The sequence below is a fragment of the Colobus angolensis genome, unplaced genomic scaffold, assembly GCF_000951035.1.
Source record: "Colobus angolensis palliatus isolate OR3802 unplaced genomic scaffold, Cang.pa_1.0 Scaffold11, whole genome shotgun sequence".
Classification (NCBI taxonomy): domain Eukaryota; kingdom Metazoa; phylum Chordata; class Mammalia; order Primates; family Cercopithecidae; genus Colobus; species Colobus angolensis.
In genome coordinates this window covers 3747322-3766787 of record NW_012112030.1, presented here as the reverse complement: position 1 = coordinate 3766787, position 19466 = coordinate 3747322, and positions in this window count along the sequence as shown.

Sequence of the window (19466 nt, the reverse complement as noted above, 5' to 3'; positions counted from 1 at the left end):
GGCTCGAGCTTTGCGTTGCGCGCTCGCTCTTGGGCTCCTCGCTCGATCTTACTGCCCCAAAAATGGCCCCGCACAAGTTTTTCTAGGCGGCGCACCGGCCCGGGAGGGAAGGGCGGGCGAGGGGAGAGGGTGGGGAAACTTGGCTTGGGAGTCAGGCCCTGGGCTCTCATTAGCATTTAAAGGCGCCCGGTGCCCTTTCCATGGCTCCAATCCGCCGGGACGCGAGCGCGCGGGCCGCGTTGCAGAGCCTAGGAAAGCCAGGGTGAACGAGGCGCCTGGGTTGTCGCCTGGAGCGTTCCGAGGAGCCCGCGCTGCTGACCCTTTGTTGGAGCGGGGTGCAGGGGCTCTCTTCCCTCAACCCATCTTGACACCCGCAGCTGACCTATAGGAGAGGTAAAATAGGGCACCCAAACTACTCTGCGCTTTACTGTCTCAAACGCTTGTTTTTAAATCTTTTGCATCTAGTCGGTCATTCAACATATATCAAGCCCCAGCAGCTATTCGTAGCACAGCCATTAAGAACTGGAATAATAAAACCTGAAGACTATTTGGCAGCTTACTCCTGAAAGGTAATATACGGATCATTTCATCTGTAACACGCAGATGAGGAAATTGACCTCACAGATTTAATGTAAATTCAGAGTTTACACCAATTTAACCGCGACAAATAATGAGCTGTCAATATATGTTTAATAAGATACTTGAAAAAAGCTGAATAAATCCACGTCCTACCTTCTGCTCCAGTTGCCTCTGCCAGCTGGTGAAAGCTTAAGGAACTGAGCCCTCTTAGCCTCCAGGATGAGAAGTATAGAGAAACAGATCACCCAATCAACATTATTCCCAACTTGAAGAGCTCACATGGCCCTTTGAGAATGGACTGGATGGTACTAAACACAGGGCCAAAGGGTCTGGGATCTATACCCAAAGACTGTCTGGAATACAGGATTATTTGGCCCCAGAGTCGGTTTCCTTCTTTATGAGAGGTTCTCAAAGGTGACATGAAAAGTAGATGAGATTATCATGTGTAACTCCAGGGTCCGGTCCACTTAAAGCTCCTTCGTTTTGTTTGTTTTTTAAGTTATTGCCTGTTGCCTGAAACAATTTACCAAATTTTTTCCAGGAATGTATCTGTAATGTCGATGTCTACCTTACATCAGTAGGGTAACTATCAAGTGTAATTCATCTTTGTATCTCCACTGGTTAGTACAGTATGTAGCATAGAGTTTGGACATAATAAGTTTTTACAAAATGAAAACAGACCAAATTCTTCCAAACTCAATTACTTATCTGCACATTTGCTATCAATTATGAAACTTTCCTGAATTCTTACTTTCTTGTTTCATCCACAAAAAACACAAAGAAAATAAATTATTTGAAAAAATGGCAAATTATGGAATTTTGAGCTTTTCTATGTAATTCATCAATATTTTAAAAATTACAAACTCTTAAATGTTAGATTCATATTTTAGTTTGACTTCAATATGGAGCATACAATGATGTTATATAAATGCAGGTGCTTTTAAAATGCTGGTCTAATTCTGAGAATGATTAAATTATTTCTTACTTCGAAAGATTATGCCCTTAATTACAATTAAATTATATGAATGATTTATTCTGGTGAGGACTGATCATTGACTTTCTTATTCAGCAAAATGATTATGATTGCTATTACCTTTCAGAATTACATTACAGGAAAAAAGAGATTGAACTCTTCAAACCGATCCAACAGTAAAGCCTTTAAAAAAAATTCATCCTTGGAAATAATTCATAACTAACAGGTGTGGTCTCCAACCTCTGGAAGACCCTAAAATAATTACAGATGCATCCTGGGATTTCCTAGAATTTGTGCTGGACTGGCTCCCAAAACTACTCATCATTGTCATCCAAAAAAAGCAGTGAGCAGCTGGAAGTTCTTGGTACTGGGCTAAATAAATCTAAAGAAAATTAGAACAAACATGATCTATGTTGTTTTAATAATCATAACTAGGAAGCAACTTGGATACAGATACACATAAATTTATCCATTCCGCCATTCATTAATTCATACACTCATATTTGCTAAGCAAATACTTTGTCAAGTACACCATTATGAGTAGCCAATGTTGACCAGAATAGAGCTGGTCATAAGGTGTTTTGATGTGATGTTAAATTATTTTTCACTATCAACATTTCTGTTGTAAGACAATATCATCATTTATTAAGTTTAAGTCAACAAAGAATTATAATCTAATTGCTGACAGCAATCATTTTTAAGCAATTATTGATTTGATCATAAAAACAAATGTCACTCTGTTCCCAGCATGGAGGTAGTTAAAGCTTTCACAACCGTTGGAAGGGCTGAAGGAGGGAAACTCAGAGAAGCTCCGTTGAAGATCTCAGACTCCAGTCCCCAAGACAGTGGTTCTCAGGAGTTCTCCTGAAGCCACTGGAGCCACAAGATCTTTCGGAAGTTCTCAGTAATTCAGGGCTGGATTGAGGTTTTGTGACACTTAAAACTCATACAATTTAGAGAGCCCTTTTTGAGATAAAGTTATGAATACTAAATTGCTAGGACTGCTCCCAGAGTCTTAGAAAGGGTCTGTGCAAGATAGGAGCCCTGAAATTTAAACTTCATTAGCTTTACTTCTGTACCTGCTGTCTCAGTCAGCACCACAGATGCAGTAAGTCCTCAAGAAGTTCATCTGGAAGCAGCTTCGATGCCTATGCATCTTTTTTTTTTTTTTTTTATTATACTTTAAGTTCTAGGGTACATGTGCATAACGTGCAGGTTTGTTACATATGTATACTTGTGCCACGTTGGTGTGCTGCACCGCATCTTTCCATAACTGACTCTGGAATATAATGGTCTCCTCCTCTTCTTCCTTCTAAACTTTGAGCGAAAGCCTCTCATTTGCAGATTCCAACTTGGAAATATACAGGCCAGGAGGGAGATTCTGGGAAATGTAGTCTCTGCGTTTGAAGAAGCTAAGGTTGATGCTAAATTGACAAGAGACTAGCATATCACCCTAAAGAAGAAAATGCAATTAATTGACTAAGGAGATTGAGGAGAATTCAAGTTATTCAAGGGACTGGAGCTTAAAGTGAGGAAGCATTGTATATTAGCATATTTGAAACTGGAAAACCGTGAAGTATTAATCTAAGCTTAATACAAAAAAGAACATGAGGGAAATGATCAGTTTGGAACAGAAAAGTTCAAGAATAAGAGAGTAAAGGTATTTCAGGATGTCTCCAGCAATGTTCAGGGGGAGAGTGGACCTTGGTTATCATGCTGTTTGGCACTCAGTAATAGTGCATTCAGCACATTTATTAATCATTCCAATTCGGTGATGAGAACATCATGCAAAACAGGACAGGAATGTCCCTGTATTGAATGAATTTATGGTATAGACCCACACTGTCCCAATGGAAATATAATTTGAGCCCCAAGTGTGAACCAAATATTTAATTTTAAATTTTCAAGCAGCCACAATAACACAGTGAAAAACAGATGAAATTAATTTTAATAGATTTTACCTAACCCAATCAATATAAAATATATATTATTTCCACATTTAATCAAGAGTAAAACTATGAATGATGCATTCTACATTCCTCTTTTTTTTGGTACTGTCTTCAAAGTGTGTATCTTACACTTTTAAGACATCTTAATTTGAACTCACATTTAAAGAATTCAGTGTGGCTGATGACTACCATATTGAGTAGCACAAGCCTTCTAGACAATTAGAAGTTTAGCCTGAATAATTCTTCAGGATTCCATTGGGAAAAAGTCCCGATCCTGAAAGGTGGACCATACATCAGTCTGTGGTTACCCATCAGGATAATGCTAACTGTTGGGCTGGTCTGAGCTTCCTTTGTGACATATAATATCCAAAGAATTGAATATTATATCCAAACATGTAATTGGATATTATATCCAAACATATAATATCCAAACATGAACCATAATGCTGTAATTCTGAATAACTCTATGATGATGTCACTGATAATCTCTAGGGTATGTAAACAAAGTGAATTTACAATATCCATTCCATGTCACCACTGCCTTTATAGACTATGCTTCTTATTTAACTTTCACATATATTGGCCTACCATAATGAATGTGTATTATAGGATTTCTTCCTTTTCATTAAGAGAACTAAGAATATGGTGGGGAATTGGCTGTGACTTTACTCTCCCCTCTGGGAAGCTGGATTTAGAGTTCAGAAAATGTTGCACCTGTAGACCTGAAATTATTAAGCAGGAGAGAAAAAAAAAGCAATTTCTGAGAAGTTTTAAAAAACCTGATATTTCAACGTATATTGATTTTATATAAAAGTTCCAGCTTCTAAGTGACTTTGTTGCATTTGTTTTGCTTTTACTTATTTTCTCAACTATTTAGATGTGTTCTTAGTGTTTATTTAAAGACTAGCAGATGGATACAGTTTTGGTGGAAGAACTTGAAAAGGTTATCTGATAAATTCGAACTAGAAAGAAATTTATCCATCTCAACCCCACTCATTTTAGAAACAAGGAATTGCAGTTCAGAGATTAACCAACTTTCTTAAACTAATTTATGTATTTGGTGGCGAAGCTAGAACCAAAACCTGAGTCTCCTTATACCCAATTCAGCGCCCTTGCCACCATAAAATTCTGACTGACAAAATGTCCATGCTCTATCATTGAGTCCCCTCAAAACCAGAGCAAGGCAGCACTTTGGGAGGCCAAGGCGGGTGGATCGCTTGAGCCCAGGAGTTTAGGACCAGCCTGGACAACATAGCAAAACCCCGTTTCTACAAAACCAACCAACCAAACAAAAACTAACAAAAATTAGCTGTGCTGGACATGATGGCACATGCCTGTAGTTCCAGCTACTCATGGCTACTCAGGAGACTGAGGTGGGAGGATCACTTGAGCCTGGGAGGTTGAGGCTAGAGTGAACCGTGATCATGCCACTGTGCTCTAGCCTGGGTGACAGAGTGAGATCCTGTCTTAAGAAAACAAAGAAAAGAAATAAAGCAAGGCTGTCTGGCCACAGAAGATAATGTTCAGATCTTTCCAATTAGGTCCTCTGGAGAGGAAACCAAACAGCTGTGTGCAATTTTATTTGAAGCATTTTGAAACTTTCTGAAGCAATGAATAAAATATATTCTCCTCTTCCTAAAAAAGCTTTTTTCTGTCTCTTTTTGCAATACTGTTTTTCTCTTTTTTTTCTGTTTTAATCCACTTTCTTTATTCTTTTAACTTTCTTTGTCACCTCACTTTATGTCCATACTTGTTTAGGAATTAAATCTCAGAGACTATCAAATCTAGATTATTGTCTAGAAGATATAGAGTCTTTTATTTCTTGGTAGATATGATAATTCTTAAAAATGCACTCTCAAACAGCAAACAGGAAAATGCACGCTCACACAGCAAACAGGGAGGAAAATCATCCAATGTGTCTCTTCTTCAGTTTTTGCTCTTCAAAATTCTTCCTTCTCTTCTCTTTAAATTGAACTCTTCCTTTTAGTCAGACTTTCATTTGATCTCTTTAGCATCCCTAGTGGTTCACTATAATGATCTATTTAATACTCATTTTTTGGAGACATGTTTAATTGGATTTTGATGTTCCTTTAACATGGGAACTTTGGAGTAGAAACTGAGAATGAGAAAATTTGGGAGAAAGAAAACTGGCTCCTAAGAAAATTCCAAGAGAGAAAGATTTGTTAAAATTCGAATCCGAGTTTTAACTTCCAAATGAATATATATATATATATTCAAAAAGTAAATACACGTGCACATGCACACACACATACACACACACACACACACACACACGACCACAAAATAGTAGTATTTGCTAATGTAGACCTGAATATGTATTTATTTTGACATTATGGACTAAATATAAACAAGAAGTATAATATCTGCTTCCTCCAAGGATTTAGATCTCCAGAAATCTTACTGTACTGTGAGCAAAATATTTCTAGTTTTTTATTTCCTTTTATTCTGCTTTTGCCAAATCCCTTGCATCCATCACTATTGGTCTTTTAGTAAGCATGGGATGGTAGGGAGCAGAACTTAAGCAAAAACGAGTATTATGACGGGATACCTATTACTTTGTTTGGGGTGCTACAGAAAAATACCATAGACTGGGTAGTTTCTAAACAACAGAAATGTATTGCTTACAGTTTTGGAGGCGGGGAAATTGGAGATCAAGGCACCATCAGATTTGGTGTCTGGTGAGGGCCTGTTCGTCATAGATGTTGCCTTCAGTAGGTCCTTACACGGTGGAAGGACAAAAAGGCTAACAAGCTCCCTCAGGTCTCTTTTATTAGGGTGCGAATCCTATTGGTGAGGGCCTGTGCTCATGACCTAAATGTCCCCAAAAGGCCCCATCTCCTAATGCCATCACCTTGGTGATTAGGCTTCAACGTGTGAATTGTGGAGAGACACAAACGTTCAGACCATGGAACCTATGTCTTGACTAGCATATATTTTACTACCATTTCCAATTACAGATCAGCTTGTTGCCAATTTCCAGAAACACATCAACCTAGTGATATTTTACTTTAAATCATAAAATATATATTTTAAAATAGTTTTAGTAAAATAATATTTATTCTATTGGTATTCTTTTTTTGCAGCCTACACTGATTTGCAACATTAACTCTTTTTTTTTTTTTTTTTTTTTGAGACGGTGTCTGGCTCTGTCTCCCAGGCTGGAGTGCAGTGGCCGGATCTCAGCTCACGGCAAGCTCCGCCTCCCGGGTTCACGCCGTTCTCCTGCCTCAGCCTCCGGAGTAGCTGGGACTACAGGCGCCCGCCACCTCGCCCGGCTAGTTTTTTGTATTTTTAGTAGAGACGGGGTTTCACCGTGTTAGCCAGGATGGTCTCGATCTCCTGACCTCGTGATCCGCCCGTCTCGGCCTCCCAAAGTGCTGGGATTACAGGCTTGAGCCACCGCGCCCGGCCGCAACATTAACTCTTAAGCCAGCTTTTTCTTCTCTTTGACTTTTTATTAAATTTAAGATGAAAAAGAGTAATCAATAATAGAATGGTCTTATTGATAAAGACAGATCAATTTTAGAGTTTTTCAAGATAAATGTTTTAGCCTTTAAAGCTATACCACTCTAGAAGTACCCACAGTGAAATTTTACATGGAAAATTAAGAAACAAAACTAGGAGTCTTGAAATATCAAAGGGATAAACTTAAATTCAAATAGGTTAATTTGTAAAAACAAGATTGCAAGAATCAACTGGAATGATTTGGTTTGTTTTCTGAGGGGGTTACTTTTTTTGTTGGTGGTGAATTGAGTGATGATTTATATATATTTATTATTATTTTGGGGGCCATCCTAAAAAAGACCCACTAAGCTAAAAACCTGTATTTTAGAATAGAAGGCAATATTAAAAAGTATGTTCCAGTAAAGACGTATACTGTTTGATTGTGGCTACTCCCATTCTCCTGTATGTCGATTTCATGAATTTCTTTTCAAATTCAGGATTCATAACCTATAACTACTATGAAATATAAAATATTTCCCTAAAATATGGAAGCTGACATCTAAAAGGACCCATTACGCATACTGGGGCCTAAGAAAATAGAAGAATGCCATTTTCTTTGAATTGCACTGATGTGTATAACTAGCTATTTTAATGTATCTAATAAGTGTAAAACAGAAGAACACAAGTTAAATTGTACCAAGAAGGAACTTGGTTTGGTAGCATCAAAATGTGAGGGGTGAGAAATTCCATCATGTGACAAAATGACTTTGAGGTGTCCCTTTGAGGTAACTACAATCTTTGTGAGCAGGGAGTTGGTTAATGGTTGGATGTAGTCTGGGCTGTCTGTGAAAAGGTCATTAAAATATACTCAATTAGGACTTGACTGTCCAGATTTGACAGGAGTAGGAATCTGCTGTGGAGGGTTATCCACACTCCATTCCATCACTCAACCCTTCTTTATAGATTAGGAAATAAGATTCACTAATGAGGACTCAACAGGTATAACTGGGCACACCTTATCCTTGGTTTCTGATCTCAGTGTATCCTGGTCCTTCAAGATTAGTTGGCCCTTTCCTGACCTTTATTATGGCTGAAACTCTTAAGCAAGCTGTACATACCTGCAGAAATAGGCCACAGTACTCTTTTGAGTTAGAAGTCTGTCGAGAAAATGCTGGATTGGGGTTACTGATGCCTTTTGCTCCAGATGGGGACCAACCCCTGTTGAGAGTAAATTTGGTAATCCGAGGATCCCTCTCATTTCCTGCAAACAAAAACTGGAAAGAAGAGACAAAAATATCTTATGAGTAGAGACTCTTATAATTTCATTTGACTTTAACTCTCAGTCCAGTTCATTTTTCTTTTTTACTTTTCTATTTTATTTATAGACAGGGTCTCCCTGTCACCCAGGCTGGAATGCAGTGGCACCATCATAACTCGCTGCAAACTGTATTTTCCAGGCTTAAGAGATCCTGCCTCTCCTGCCTCAGCCTCTCGAGTAGCTGGGAATACAGCTATGTTGCTATCGTTCCTCAAACTCCTGGCCTCAAGTGATCTTCCTACCTCACCTGCCTCAGCCTCCCAAACTGCTGGGATTACAGGCTTGAGCCACCACACTTGGCCAGTTCATTTTTTTAATCCATCAACTTCTCAGGCCTTTCTCTGGTTTGCTGTATTCTGTGGTTTTGAGGGTGGGATAATTACCTGAATATGAACAGGAAGCACTCTTCATCTGGTACTTACCATGGTCTATGTACTAAACAGGGACGTTGTATTTATCATTTCTAACCTTTACACCAGCTCAGTAAGTTTGGTGTTATTGTAATTGTATAGGTGAGGAAACCAAAACTCAGAATGGTTACTCAATTTGCTTATGATCATAAAGATAGTAGGTCGTAAAATAAGGATTCGAACTGAGATTCATCAGGGTCCAAAGTCAGGACCATCTCCTCAGCTCTACACTGATGTTCATTCCTCTTGTCCTTATCCATGCAGATTATGTGAGACTATCAGCTCTGGACAGTAATTAAGTACACGTTCAGAGAGGCAAGTTTGTTTAAATATTATAGGGGAAGTTACATCATTGTATGCTTACCTTAATCCTCTTGCCTCCCTCCATCTCTGTCAAGCTCTGAGGCTCAGAAATATGGAGGCAAAGAGTGGAGGGGAAAGGATGTATGTGGAATCAGACAAGTGACAAGGCTATGACTGTTTTTCTATTTTTATATACATTGATATTTTATGTGTATATTTTTTCTTGTTTCTATCTTATATACAAGCTATAATTAACATCAATTTCCCCTTCTGCTATGCTACCCCAACTCCATTTAAAATTCCAACTTGATTATGTAAATTAAATTGCATATTATTCATGTTGCAGTAGAAGAGTCAGGGAGAATTCTGACTAACTGGATTTGTTTTGGTGATTTTCTTTTTCCTTATTCTAGAAAGCTAAGTTTTTGGCATTTGGTAGTTTGCAGGACTGAAAGCAGAAGCTGCTTCCAGAAGAACCCCCTCCCCCGCCCTCTTGATTTTGTGAGAATCCAAGCCCACTGAAGAAATTATGCCAGGAAATTCAGAGTGGAAGGGGAAAAGAGTTAGTGTCTGAAAGAAGATTCGCAAAAGCAGAATTCAAGTTAAGGAGAATCTCAAGCCTGGGGAAAAAACAATAAGCTCATCTATGTAACTGGGACTGTGGCTGTTCCCTCTTGTGCTCCCTGGAAGGACTTCGAAATGTGGAGGATATCTTCATAGTAGGCACATTTGAGTAGCACCGTGTTCCTCAAGGTTCTCAATTCTACCAAAGATTCCCATGAACACTGTGGTGCAGAGCCACAGAACCACTGGACTTGGGCATTCCTGCAAGTTGGACAGCGTTCATCTCATCAGTAAGTGTGGTCAGAATCTAGATTAAATACTAAACACCATGCTCTATTGAAGATGGGATGGGTGTGAAGAGGAGGGGATGGATTTGGGATGGATTCCCCCAAATAAAATTAATTTTAAGTGAAAGAAAATAATGTAGGCTGATTTTTTTTTTTTTGTCTCCAACATCCACTCTTTACCTTTTTTTCTCCCTGCTCTGTGCCCTAGAGAATTAACCACTTTGAACAGCTTCTACAGACTTCTTTGCTCTGGCTTCCAGTTGGGTCCAGTCATTGGAGGGCACTGCAGAAGAAGAGAATGGAATGAATTGGGATATTTATTTCCAAGGACCCCTCCCTATAGTTTGATGGAGTCCCTTTCCTGAAGGTAGCAAATCCTGTCTGGGGGCCCTATCTGGTCTGGGTTGGGTTCTGGAAACGATTTCCTCTCTTTGCACTCTCAAACCCTAGGATCTTTAAGCTTCCCTGTTTTTAGCCCTGAGGGTGCTTCATCATTCCTGGTTGATCTCCCCTAATCCTCCCTACACGTTTTAGGGTATTTTTTGTTGTTGTTAAAACTCTCAATTAATTGCCTTTTATCATGCTTTTGCCTGCCAGGGCCCTGACTGATACATTATATGACTTTTTTCACCACACACGAATATGCGGGCTATGACTCATATCTCTTATACGTGCCTTCCCCCCGGCTCCCCTGCCACTGGAATTACCGAAGTATTTGTGTGGTCCATATCAGAGCCATGGGTAGATTACAGCTCTTAGCACTGAAGCCAAATCATTTTGAAATTTTAGCACCGAAAGTCCCACATCCTGGGAAATGCCTTAGTCCCAGACAAACTGGATGACTGGTCAGCCTGGCTGTGACTCTGGTGTAGATTTGGGTGTGCACTTTCACAAGTCCCTAGTGATATGTGACTAGGGTACTATGGTGAGACTGTTTGAAAGTTACTGCACAATTACACATATAAGATTGTCCAGCAGAAGATAAAGAAATTAAATTAGGGTAAATACAATCCATTTTAGTGTTTAGCAATTACCTGGAGAGTCCTTTTTGGGGAGCATGACTATAAGACCATCATTTCAGAATGGATTGTTAAAAATTAAACTTCTGCTTGAAGACGGTGGAGTCATGTTGTTAGAATCCTGGGCACAAGGCAAACATCATTTCCCCAAACCTGGACATGCCATCTGACACATGGTTTAACATGATGGGACAGATGATAGAACCTGGAAAAGGCCACTTAGATTAAGCTGGAGATGATTACCTACCAGAAATTCAGAGTGTTTTTAGGAGACACAATTTCCATCCCGAGAGAAAAGACATGTCTGTCTTGATTAAGGCTCAATAATGAGGTGGCAGGTAGCTGAGAAAGGAAGATGACCTCTAGAACGCCTGAGGGTGTCAACCTCAGGAAGCCACTAGTGCCCTCAAGTCATGTGTTTCTGAGACTAGTTCAAGGTCCTTGACAGATGGTTCTGGGTACTTAAAACCAGAGAAGATTGTAGGTAAACATCCCAAATGTTGCCCGAAAGCTCGGGAAAGCTGACTATATTCATAGTAAGGTTAACTGGCCCATTCAGCCCTGGTATGGGCAGGAGCAAAGCTGAGCATCCTTCTCTCTGCAAAGCCTAATCTGACTATACCCAACCCCTTTGCCAAACTTCTCTCAACTAGTGAAGCTGGTAAAAGAAACTGTTTCCTTCCATAGCAGGAGACAGGGTGCAGGCAAACAGATCCTTTTCTGTGGATTGACCCCAGGCCCATGAGAGAGTTGATGGGGAATTAAGGTGGCAATTAAAATCTCTGAATGCTACTTTTCAAAGTTTTGGGTAACTGGGCCCCCTGGATATCCACACTGGATACCCTTCTCTCATTCTCACCAGAGAATCGGCTTCTGTGAATGTTTGGCTGCTGGTAATCCCATTGAATTGTAATAGACTTTAACCTGCTGCCAATGTGGTGGCCTGAGCCACCCGGAGAGAGCCTGGGACCTGAAAAAGACTGGCCCCATAGCAACACCAGCTCTACCAGTATCACTTTAAAATTTTAGCACCGAAAGTCCCACATCCTGGGAAATGCCTTAGTCCCAGGCAAACTGGATGACTGGATAAAGGAAATTTGAAGTCATATGTCCTGGGTTTCAATTTTACAAGCTGTGCAACTTTGGACAAATTTCCATTTCGTTTCTTCAGTTTCTTCATCAGTAAAAGGAAATAATAATAATAGTACCTCTTGCCAAGCATGGTGCCTTATGCCTGTAATTTCAATATTTTGGGAGGCTGAGGTGGGAGGATCGCTTGAAGCCAGGAAATTTGAGAGCAGCCCAGGCAACATAATGGGACCTTGATCCTACAAAATTAAAAAGAAAAGAAATTAGCTGTGCAGTGGCGCACGTCTGTAGTCCTAGCTACTCAGGAGGCTGAGGTGGGAAGATCACTTGAGCCTAGGAGTTCAAGGCTGCAGTGAGCTTTGGTGGCACCACTATACTGCAGTGTAGGCAATAGAGCAAGACCCCAGCTCTTAAAAAATAATAATTATAAGGTTGTTGTGATGATTAAATGAGACAAAGTGCATAAAGTTCTTAGAATAATACTTGTCACAACCAAAATACCCAGTAAATGTGTGCTTACCCTCATCATCAGAAGGGACACATGTATAAGATAGCTGTTTAGAGTTTAGGGGTGTGCAATCACCCTTCTTTTATTGTGCTTTTGAGGAAAATTTACATGCTCACAACTAACCACACAGTAAGTGCTTTGATGAAAAAGCTGAGTGTGTTTTGGGGTTCTTTAGGAGAGGGAATTCCAGTGGGGCCACTCTTGTCTCAGTAGAGGCCACATGCAATTGACACCTCTTTTGCTTGACTCACTTGGAGTCACAGCTCTGCACACTGTGCTCAGGAACTGGGAAAAGCTAACCAGCTCTTACCAGGTACTTTCTCTGTAACAGAGGACTGGTTGTGCTTGGGAAAGATTTTTAGACAATAATAAACTGGAAATTTGAAACAGGAAAGTACAGTCTAAACCTTCACCTGGTAATGGATGAAAAGCAAGGAGAGTGGCACTACCCTCTCATTCTTCCCCAAACATGGATGGATGTGAGCAGGGGACTATGACCCAAGGGTCAGGGAGAAAGGAGAAATGGAATGGCTTCAAGGATGAAGAGGCTTGACTGAAGATTTGGTTTGAATGAGCAATTCATGGCTTGCCACCCATAGAAAAACCTCATATCTCCGTTTAAGCCCCACATGGCTACTCCATTATCTGAGACTCCAAGTTCTGTGAGGCTAATATAGACTCTGAGTAGCCGTGTCAATGAGTGGATTTGGAACTGTTCTGGAAGAAAGAAAAATTTCCAAGAAGACTCAGTTTCTGAAAGGCACAGGCTAGAAATATCCCCTGTGCTCAGCTCACATATTCAGCTCTTGAGGAACTCAGGGAACTTATCGCCCCTCCATCCAGCCACTGATTTTTCTGAAGCTTCCTGTCCTTGAAACATCTCTCATTCAGGCTAAAAAAATGGTTTATTTTTGTATGCTGTGAAGAGGACAACAAAATAGGTGTCAGTTTTCTTTACAGAGATAAATTAATTGATTATGGAAATGAGGTAGAACAATATTGAAATATAATATTAAATTATATCTTTCTGTCAGCCTATTTGAGTGGCCGGTTGGATTTGATTTAATTTCATTTAAAGAAAATAAAATAATTTGACAATTCATGGATATCTCATTTTGTGAAGACTCATGTCCTCATTATTTTCTCGAAACCATATAAAGTTCTGTAATAAGTGTAGATATCTTGGTGACAGTTAATTTAGTAACTACCACTTGTTAAGCCCCACACTACAGAGCTAATTCTAACTAGTTAATATGTACACCCAGCCAGTTGATCACAAGAAGATTAGTTTACAGGCCATGAGCCATCAGTATAACTCCAAAAATTTGCCTTTCTTATGTGCATATCTTAAATAAGAGACAGGTATTAACAGTGTCCACTGTCTCAAGGCCAATTTCCTATTACTTCCTTCTGCCTCTACAGTGTCCCTGGGGAAATACTTTCTTTTACCGTTTTAAAATTTTTTTCATTCGATCTTTTAAAAAGAGGGAGGGATATGCGCTATTGTGAAAAGCTTAAAAAGTAAAGAGTTTGGCTGGGCGTGGTGGCTCACGCCTGTAATCCCAGCACTTTGGGAGGCCAAGGTGGGCGGATCATGAGGTCAGCAGTTTGAGACCAGCCTGGCCAACATGGTGAAACCCCATCTCTACTAAAAATACAAAATTAGCTGGGCGTGGTGGCACACACCTGTAATCCCAGCTACTCGGGAGGCTGAGGCAGAAGAATCGCTTGAACCCAGGAGGCAGAGGTTGCAGTGAGACGAGATTGCACCACTGCACTCCAGCCTGGGTGAAAGAGAGAGACTCTGTCTCAAAAAAAAAAAAAGTAAAGCGTTTATAAAAAGTGAAAATCTCCCTTTCAAAGCCTTTTCTCCAAATCCCGCTCACCAGAGATAACCACTATTAAAAGTTTGTTTTACATAATTAGGTACAGTAATGACTTACATAATTAGGTACAGTAATGAAAATATAGAAGGCTAGAGAGTCATGGTGATTAAAAAATAAATAAATGGAGAGAAGAGAGGAATCTTGCTTAAGAACAAAATGCTGAGTAACTGCTGACTGGTGAATGTGAAAGGCAAACTGAGTTGTAAATTAGCATTCAGCAACCATCGTGGCACTAACTGGATCAAGGTAAGATTCATCAATTTACACTAAATCAAGGAAGAACATTTGATGAGGAGCAGGACATCTCCATGGGTTCAAAGTATCTCCCCACAAATTTCTTATTAGTTGGAAGAGAAAAAATAGTAATTACATAGTGGAGAAACTGAAGAACACCTTGATTAGGTAGGTGATCAGAATTAACACTATCAGTGAGTGGTAGATGGACATCATGTGTCTCTAGATGAGGTATCCTGTGAGGATACAGCATCACCTACGTAGGATTCCAGCTGTAAATGCATAACCTGAATTTAATAATGAGGAAGTATTAAACAAAACCCAAATGAGGAATGCTGTATTAACACGCAGTGGGTCTATATTCTTCAAAAATGCCGATGTTATAAAAGAAAAAAAAGCTGAAAATATAGTCAAGATTAGAGGAGGCTAAAAAGGCATGACAACTAAATGCAGTAGTAAATTGGATCTGTGAGCTGGAAGATGAAAAAAATCTATAAAAGATATTATTGGGTCAACTGACAAAACTGGAATTCAGATAGTAGATGAAAACATTATGTTTAACACTGTGATATAATGTGGAATTTATTTAAGTTGACACCTGCTCTGTAGTTATGTAAGAGACGATTATGATTGTTAGGAAATACATCCTGAAAAGTTTCGGGTAAAGGACCATGATTTATGTAACTTACACTCAAACGGTTCAGGCAAAAAAAGAGAGATAATAAAGCAAATGGTGTAAAATTGTAATAAGTGAATCTGTGTAAAAGGCAAGTATTTGGATTATTTTTGTACTCCTCTTCTACTTCCAACTTTTCTGTACATTTGAAATTATTTACTGAAAAAGTTAAATATTCTAAAAACATTTTTTTAACCTTTCAGGATTTTTCTGTACATTTACAATGTGTGTGTGTGTGTGTGTGTGTGTGTGTGTGTATATGGATACTGTATATTCAAATGCATTTTCTGTCATTATAAATCAAGTTTACTTTAAAAATTTATTAATCTACCAATCGCTATGATAAAACCACAAAACTGGGCACTGAAGAGGAGTTGGAGTGGTTCTTAGTGGTACATCAACAAGCCTAAGGCCTCAAACCAGAGAGTATGACATCTTTGTCATTGGTTACGGTTCCTGTGGTCACCTGGCAGGTTGGGGAACAGAGCGAAATAAGGGTGAAGGGCATAATGTGAATATCTTACTATGTCTAAACACCCAAATCAAAATATAAAACACATTAAATATATGAGATAAATATGGGCCATTATACATTTGGCATATTTTGTCACTTATTCATCTTAATATATGTCAGATTTGTAATCCATGCAGCATCTAGCATATTGTGGAGATTTAATAGAATTTTAAGATAACTAAGAAAATAAATTATTTTATTAGATTCCATTGGTCAATCACAATGCTTATAACCAAAAGGCAAAAGAGACATTAGTTATCAAAAGACTCTGCTATTGATTGTGAGCCCTTCAGAATATAACCTGCTAAATTTAAGGCCTTTTTTCCTCTCTTATTATTTTTTGAGATAGGGTTTCGCTTTGTCACCCAGGTTGGTGTGTAGTGGTGCAAACAAGGCTCATTGCAGCCTCGATTTCCTGGGCTCAAGTGATCCTTCTGCTGCAGCCTCCTGAGTAGCTGGGGCCACACGTATGCACCATCACACCTGGCTATTTTTAAAATATTTTGTAGAGATGGAGTCTTGCCATGTTGCCCAGGCTAGACTTTAGCTTCTGGGCTCAAGGGATCTTCCTGCCTCAAGCTCCTAAAGTGCTGGGATTACAGGCGTGAGCCACCACACTTTACCTTCTTTTCCCTATCTTTAAAAGGCCATAATAATGCTGATTTCTCAGCAGCTCTCTGGGGAGTAACTTGTAAACAATGTCTAAAGACTTCAATAACTTATGAGTGCCTTATAAAGCTAAGTTAATACTGACAGGTGTTATGGGCTGAATGTTTGTTTCCCTTCCTCCCCAAATTTCATATGTTGAAGCCCTAACCATCAATGTGATGGTATTTGGAGGTATGGCCTTCTGGAAGGAATTAGGTTCAGAGGAAGTTATGAGGATGGGGCCACCATGATGGAATTAGTATCTTTATAAGAAGAGGAAAAGACCAGAACCCTCCCTCTCCCTGCCTTGTGAGGACTCAGCGAGAAGGCAGCCATCTGTAAGCCAGGAAGAGAGCCCTCACTGGGGTACCAAGTGGGATGGTACCCGCAAGAAGGTAGCCATCTGCAAGCCAGGAAGAGAGCCCTCACTGGGGTACCAAGTGGAGTGGTACCTCAATCTTGGATTTTCCAGATTCTAGAACTGTGAGAAATAAATTCTTGTTCTTTAAGGCACCCAGTTTATATTTGTTATGGCAGCCTGAGCTGACTAAGACAACCGGGTATCTCAGTCACATACAACTCTGTAATTTCAGATGGTAAAGAGTGGAGTGAGTGGGAGGTCTCAAGACTGGCTGGAGGCAGTCATAAGCTTTAAGAAATATTGCATGTGAACACTGTGACAGTAAAGATATATACATTACTGTTATTTATTTGGGGATATAATTCCAGGAGCAATGCAATATGTACCAAACAGAATCAAATGAATAATGCAGCAAAATTTTGAAACACCTACCAAAAGGTAAGGTTCTTACAGAGCCCAGGAAGGTTATTTCAGGTGCTCAACTAAAACTCTAGTTAACTCGGCTTGTTTGTTATCACTCCTCTGAATGATATGGAGCAAAAAGGTAACCGAATTCCCCAAGCTTGACTCAGCATGCCCTTTCTTTCCCCACCTTCGCCTTTTTTTTTGTCTCATTTTGAGACAGAGTCTTGCTTTGTCACCTAGGCTGGAGTATAGTGGCCTGGTTACTACTCACTGGAGCCTTGATCTCCTGGGCTCAAGCAGTCCTCCCACCCCAGCTTCCTGACTAGCCGGGACTACAGCCATGCATCACCACACCCTGCTATGATTTTTTTTTTTTTTTTTTGTAGAGACAAGTTCTGCTTTGTTGCCCAGACTAATCTCAGACTTGCTGGCCTCAAGCAATCCTCCTGCTTTGGCCTCCCTGCTGGAATGGCAGGTCTCTTTCCCCTTTTATCATTTTTTCCTCTCTTTTCCAGGTTCAAGCCCTCTCTTCAGCAACAGTAGCATCTTGTTACCCTTATCTTACTCACATATATACAGAAGGCTGTCACCAATGAGAACTAATTTGAGTTACTCACATCAAAACCTCACCTACTGTAAAATATATGCCACAAGTAGACTGAAATTCTAACAAATAGAAACTCATACATTTTAGTTAGTGTGTTTTTGGTAAAGAGATTTCATATCTTGTGAAAACTTCAATGGGTTAACAGTGGTTGCCTGGACTGTTTCATTAAGAAGAGCTCGGGCCGGGCGCGGTGGCTCAAGCCTGTAATCCCACCACTTTGGGAGGCGAAGACGGGTGGATCACGAGGTCAGGCGATTGAGACCATCCTGGCTAACACGGTGAAACCCCGTCTCTACTAAAAAATACAAAAAACTAGCCGGGCGAGGTGGCGGCGCCTGTGGTCCCAGCTGCTCGGGAGGGAGGCTGAGACAGGAGAACGGCGTAAACCCGACAGGCGGAGCTTGCAGTGAGCTGAGATCTGGCCACTGCACTCCAGCCTGGGCAACAGAGAGAGTGCGTCTAAAAAAAAAAAAAAAAAAAAAAGCTCTGGAGTCACATCTGAGCTCAGGATGAAGGAGAACCTTGACGGGTTAGTGATGCCAAACATGTCTACACAGGATTAGTCGGGGGATTCCGTGTTCCTGTGTCGGATCTTCCATCTATAGGTAAACGTATTGCCTCCTCTACAAATCCTCTTTTTACTCATTTGCTGTCACGGCTTCATATGATTTTACAGGCTGTTTCATCTGGCTGGAATACCCTTTCTTGTTTGCACACCTGAGAGCTTTCATTATTTTTTCAAGACTGTGTTCACACTTTACCTTTTTTCCAAAGCCTCTCCCAGCTTCTCAAAGCTTCTTTTGACATCACTGGATTGTGAACTTCTGGTTTCTCACCAATCTCTGCAGCACCTGAAGAGGGCCCAGCTAAAAGTGAGCACCAAAAGAATGATAAGGGAGTAAATGTTCACACACGAGAAAAAACACAATCTAGTGGAGGAAAAGAGAAGACAAGCAGTATCTAATATAGGAAGTTAAGCATACAAAGAACACAAAAAAGTGACTTGCAGTATTGTAGGTATTTGGAAGCAAAGAAAAATCTGGGGATAAGGCAAAGAAGCATGGAGGAAATGACACTTGAGTGACACTTTGACAAACATAATATTTTGAGAGAGATGGCAAGGTTCATTGTCATAAAGGCAGTGTAGGTAAGGATGAAAATGTCCTCAAAAAGGCATTTATGTCTTTTTATATCACTGACAATATAATGTAAACTAGTTTATAAAACAGCCTCTGTTGTGTAGAATAAATAGTAAGAGAAGATGAGAATCTACTTTGTAGAAGAAATTCAAGATCAGATCCCACTCTCCCTCTGGGAACAAATCTAAGAGCAGAAACACTAAAGAATTATTGGAACAATGAAGGAAAAAAATGGAGATAAGTTACCCAAAATAAACTTTCCTGCATCTTACGTTTGCTTAATTAGGTCTGCCAACAAGGTCCTGATGGAATAATAAATAAAAGTAGTGACCATTACTTAGAAAGAAGTAAAGCTAAAGAGGGCAAGGCATGGAATATTGACTAAATGAGGAAGTTATTCTGCAGTGAAACCTCTGTTTCATAACTGCCAGGGAACTTGAAATGGGAACTATAAGAAGTATAAGATAACTCATCTTTGTAGAAACATTTGGCTTCAAACTATTGTGGTTTGACTTTGAATTTTTGCCTAGAT